Consider the following 5,408-nt stretch of genomic DNA (forward strand, 5'->3'; position numbering starts at 1 on the left):
AATTACAGAGAGGGACATTTATGCTATTTTCTTCAGCAGTTGTGTTGTCTGGGAAGGGCTGGGTGCAAATAAACTCATTCCAGGTTCTTAACAGAGTTTGAGTGCAGTCACTTTTGAGTGAATCAAAACTGGAAAGGGCTGGGCTGACTGAAGGATCTCCTTCTGGAACCCTCTGAGGAGAGGCTGTGGTTCCTGTCAGGGGCTTAGTGGTGGTTGGGGAAGCCAAATGACTGCGGACTAAGGGGGAAAGCCCTGCTGACTGGTGCTCACCCAGCCAGGCTGGATGCAATTACCTCGGAGGAACAAACAGCATTTGGAGTTGGAGCAGGGAAGCTAGTGGTGCTGTGGAGCAGGCAGAACCCCTGGACATGTTACAGTCAAAGATGGGGCGGGGAGTGGCCGGCTGGGGGCGCTGGGAGGGGCACTGGGATGCAGGATGCAGCTTTAAACCACGTGACTGCTGGCTTCTTGCGCAGAGGCCAGACTCGGTCCTCAGACTCTCGGGCTTCTATAAACCTCGGCAGAAAGAAAGGCGAGGGGACGGGTTGTGTGTCCCGCAGACGTGTTAAGGGGGAATTAGAGAAAGGGAGGCTGTTTAAAACTGAGCATCATCTTTCCTTTCCAGTGAAACAAAAAGAAAAATTTTAAAATAAACAGGAACAAAATTACAACAGAGAATGTCAATTGCAAATAAGATCCAACAGGTTCTGCTGATTCTCCCATTGAGTGGCAGGGCTCAGGTCCTTGTTAGGAGATAATTTTATTTTAAAAGTGTCATCTTAAACTGCAAGGATGTCCATTAAACATCACAAGTAAACATACCAAAGGAGAAGCCATGTTGTCAAAATGCCCACTTATCCCACCCAAACACCTCAAACCCACCCTTTGCTGACCTTCTATAACCCCATTTTTAAAGTTGTTTTTCTTTGTTTAAACAAAAGAAAGTAGATACATGTTGGCAAATGCTAACTGTCCATATTCACATAGAGACACAGTGTAACCTCTGAGCCCAATATACAGAGAAAGGAGGAAAAAGCTAGAATTCTATGCACAGCTATACAGAGGCCTAGAACCCTCCTGCTTCCAGCAGAGCTAAGGGAGCAGGTTTTTCTTTTTTTCCCACAGAACATGGTGGTGTTGATTCTATACATTTTTTCTTAAGACAATAAGGGATAACAACGAATTTGGAACAGAAAGGGGTAGAGATTATTTCCCCACTGAATTCTGCTCAAGGTATTTCCTCCCTCAAATAAGTTTTGAACCATGGTATAAAGGAAAAAAGAGACCTCAAAAACAGGGCAACTGAGCACAAGAGGAGAAGAAAAAAAATAAAAGACTGAAACTTGCTCCTAGGGACTGGAGAAAATTTAAAAAGGTTGGAATCCATCCGTGTTCCATTAGTTATCTTCCTCTCCTTCCTCTCCTTCATCATCATCTTCATCTTCTTCACCTTCATCCTCATCCCCTTCTTCACCAGTACCTTCCAATCCTTCTTTCTCTTCATCATTGTCGTCATCTTCTTCTCCTTCCCCTTCCTTGTTATCCATGTCAGGAACCAAGTAGTACTGTAATGGATTTGGCCAAATATCATCTTTGATGACTTCTCCTAACTCATCTGCACCTGCATCACAATGATCAGTAAACCAGGTGAAAAAGCTTTCTGGTTCCTCATGCTATCTGTTCCTGCTGGCTTTATTCTGTTTGACTTGATTGTTTCGTCAAATCCTTTCCAGATTTTCAGTTGATTTCAGTGGACTTTGAAGATGGATCACCACTCTCATTCAGATGAAATTCTTTGGAGAGAATTTTATTTTCCAAGTAAGCGTTTTCATCAAAATAAAAAATCTATTCTGTAACCTGATGTAATGTCTTCAAATTCTGTCAATTCAACTCTTGTCAAATAACGCAGCACCTCTTCATCCTTCTCCCCAAGCAGAGAAGACACTTGTGGATGGTTAACAAATGTCACCCCAAAATTTGGGATTTGGGCGATCAATTCCAACCTCTTCTGGAAAAAAAAAAAAAAAAGGTTTGGTAGAGTTGGTAATATTTCTGTCCTACTTTCAAAAGTATTAAATTCATTATGTCTCTAATTCATTTTGTACTTCATCAGTGTGTTCAATTGCTTCTTGCTGTTCTTTTTCTGAAATCTCGGGGGCCCCATCGCGTTTGGATTTGAGCTCCTTGGTACTGACTTTGGCCGCAGGCTCTGACCTGGTGCTGCTCCGCAGTTAGGGTGGGTGCGGAGCAGGGAAGGGGAGAGAGGGGAAGGCGCAGGGGGCAGCCAGCAGCTTCCCCTTAAAGCCACATGCGTGGGCTCTCCAACAATCTGGCCGCTTCCTTCCGGCGCTCTGTCGCTCACTCGCTGTCCCTCCCGCTGGCTCACGCGCTGCCCTTGTGGCCTGACGACGAGGGAGGGACTGGGGCTACTGCAGGGCCGCGGCCCTGGCTCCTGCTTACAGAGGGGAGGCGTAGGCAGGCGGGCAGGCTGCTAGGCTCCCTCACTCGCTCTCCAGCTCGCTGCTCAATCTCCGGAGGGGGTGTATGGCTTTAAGAGCAGTACCAGAAGCAGAAGTGAATGTTGCCCACTTTGCTAGCACAGATTCTGCCAGATAACCACGCCAAGTGTCCCTCCAAAATTTAATATATGCCCCCCTCCAGCAGTGCACACAGCCACTGGTTTCTTCATGACCTTGGTAAATTTAGCAAATCTGATGAGAAAAAATGATTTGTGGTTTGAGTATGCATCTCCCAATTATTGATGGTGAGCATTAGAATTCCCTCCCATTTGGATTTAGTCAGGGATCAGGAAACTATGGCCTATGACCCGAATGCAGCCAGCCAGTAAACAGTGTCGGAGCAGATTAGTTTACATATTGGTTAGGGCAGCTGTCCTTCCACAAGTCTGGAGGCCAGGCAAATTGCAATGGATCACTCAGCCTACAGAGTAGAAACTATTTCCTGTCTGCCCTGTCACAGAAGAGCTTTCCAACGCTGCTTTTTGCCTATGAGTCCTCTGCTCCTTCACCGAGCGGGTTGTTAGCTACATTTGGGAATGAGAGCTTGCAACTATTCTCTGCCCCAGCAGGCTTCACAGTCATCAGTGCATTTAGTCCCCACAAGCCAAAAGGGACGGGCTGCCACTTCCCAGTTTTAAGAACCCGAAACTAAGGCTTGAGACTGAGGAACCGGAAGAGGTGGGGCCAGAGCCTGGAACCTATAATTCGGCTCCCCTCCCCCACAACCACCTCTTCAACGGCTGATCCTGCAGGAACCACGTGCCCTCCATCCTCATTGGCGGGAGCCCTCAAAAAATGGGTACCCGGTACACGCTGATTGGTGGGCTGTGGCACGCATGCACCCTGCTGCTAGGGGTAGGGTCTTGGCTCCCATTCCAAGGGCTTCTAGCACCTAGGGCTGTGAGGGTTGTGGAGTCTGCTCTGTTGAGAAATGAGCTCGTCTGACGATGATGAGGTATGTCTGACTGGGAACAGGTCTTGCCCCAGGGCACAGGGAGGGCAGCGGTGGGGACAGGACCCACTTAGTGGGGTCCCCAGGGTGGTGCAGGCGACCGTGGCCCGGGTAGAGTGGCCCCGATGAGGGCACTCCAAGGTGGTGAGGGCACAGCCGTCTGGAGGTTGGGGGAGGAGGCCTGGGGACCGGGGAGGTCTAGGAGAGCGATTGCTAGAACATGGCTCTGGGTCTCCAGGGGCCGACTTCACTGGACTGGCCGCCCTCCGACCTGGAGCCCTCCGACCTGTCCTCGGACGAGTTCCAGGAGACACCACACATGAAGGTGGGCATCTTCTACAAAGAAGGAGGCCAGTTCAAGTCCGGGGGCTTGGATGCTTCTGGAGGCAGGCCCCCACATGCTGCCCTCAGCAGGGGGTGGTGCTTACCTGTGCTCCATTCAACGCGCGATAGCTGCCACCATGCAGAGGCAGTTCACAAGAGAGTTCAACATCTCTTCTTCCAACAAGCCATCTAAGAAAGCGCCGAGCATGGGCAGCGGGAATCGAGGGGGCAGGCCCGGCCACCTGCCCCAGGTCACCCCATGGAAGAAGGGCCCTCAGGAGAAATTGCCGGGTGGCGCCATCTCCAAAGTCATCCTGGGGAGAAAGCCCCAGGCCTGCCTCTCAGGGGGTCCCCTGGCACTAGACAGCTTCCCTCCCATCTTGGGCCTGCCAGTCCTTGGCAGAACTAAGTATTCCTTGGTTGCTCCGGGGGCCAGACAACCCAAGCAAAACACCGGGAAGCCACCAGGGGCCAGCAGGACCAGGGACTCGGACCTGGTGGCCCAAGGAGATGGCAACCGAGGCAAAGAGCCTGTCCCAAAGCGCCAAGTGAGTAGGCGCCCTTCCCCTCCCCTTCCCCTTCACGCACTCCACCCTGAAGCTTGCAGGGGATCTTTTGCTCTTTGAAATTGTCATTAGGATGCCCAGTGGGGCTGGTGGAGGGGGGGCTGGCAGCCAGTGAGCACTGACTAATCCCTCCAAGGTTGGGTGGCTCCTGATTCCTGCTGCCTTCCTTGCAGTGGCCCTGAGCTTTCTCAGAGCCCCACTGCTCACCCTGGCTGACTTCTGGAGAGCATTCTCAAGAGTTTAGCTTTTTACTTATCTGTTCCCTACCTCGCCCTGCTCCCACACACACACACACACCCACACACAGTTCTCAAGAGTTTAGGTTTTTCCTTCTTAAATATTCCCTACCTCACCGTGCCCCTACACCCACACACACACACACACACACACACACACGTTCTCAAGAGTTTAGATTTTCACTTCTTATCTATTCCATACCTCACCCTGCCCCTACACACACACACACACACACACACACACAGTTCTCAAGAGTTTAGGTTTTTCCTTGTTAACTATTCCCTACCTCACCATGCCCCTACACACACACACACACACACACACACACACACACACACACACACAAGTTCCAAGAGTTTAGGTTTTTACTTCTTATCTATTCCCTACTTTGTGCTGCCCACCCCATCCCCCCCCCCACCCCTAATGAGTCAGGAATGTGTGTTTTAGCTATCTTGCCCGTCCTAACATCACGGAGGATACAACACTCGGGATCTGGATACCAAGACCTCTCAAGTTCCAGGAAATTCACTGCTTTTGGCCATGGCACAGGGAAGTGTCAAGCCCAGAGCATCCCCACCTTCAGGTGAGTCTCCAAAGTTTGGTTTCTAGGACACAGGAGAACTCTTCTCAGACACTCCCAGGACCCCAGCCTCGTTCCCAGACCTCTCTGCTTACCCCAACAGTTCTCCCATAGGAGACAGTGAAGACAGGGCTGGCTTGAACCCAGGGCTCCTTGGAAGGCAGGCCCAGAGCTGCTGAGCAGAGCAGGGACAGCTTGACCACGGGTGGGGGTACTGCCTTGCTGCATAC

The 5,408-nt window shown here is 50.8% G+C and overlaps 1 long non-coding RNA gene and 1 pseudogene across 1 annotated transcript; one reads left to right on the forward strand and one right to left on the reverse strand.

Moving 5' to 3' along the window:
- Positions 1–960: 960 nt before the first annotated feature.
- LOC133242251 (protein SET-like) lies at positions 961–2,231 on the reverse strand (annotated as a pseudogene).
- A 1,075-nt stretch (positions 2,232–3,306) lies between these two features.
- Positions 3,307–5,408, forward strand: LOC133242252 (uncharacterized). Its single transcript, XR_009734819.1, has 3 exons — positions 3,307–3,474; positions 3,710–3,796; positions 5,046–5,408. It is a non-coding gene; the product is annotated as an uncharacterized LOC133242252 (long non-coding RNA).

The sequence above is a fragment of the Bos javanicus genome, chromosome X, assembly GCF_032452875.1.
Source record: "Bos javanicus breed banteng chromosome X, ARS-OSU_banteng_1.0, whole genome shotgun sequence".
Taxonomy (NCBI): Eukaryota; Metazoa; Chordata; class Mammalia; order Artiodactyla; family Bovidae; genus Bos; species Bos javanicus.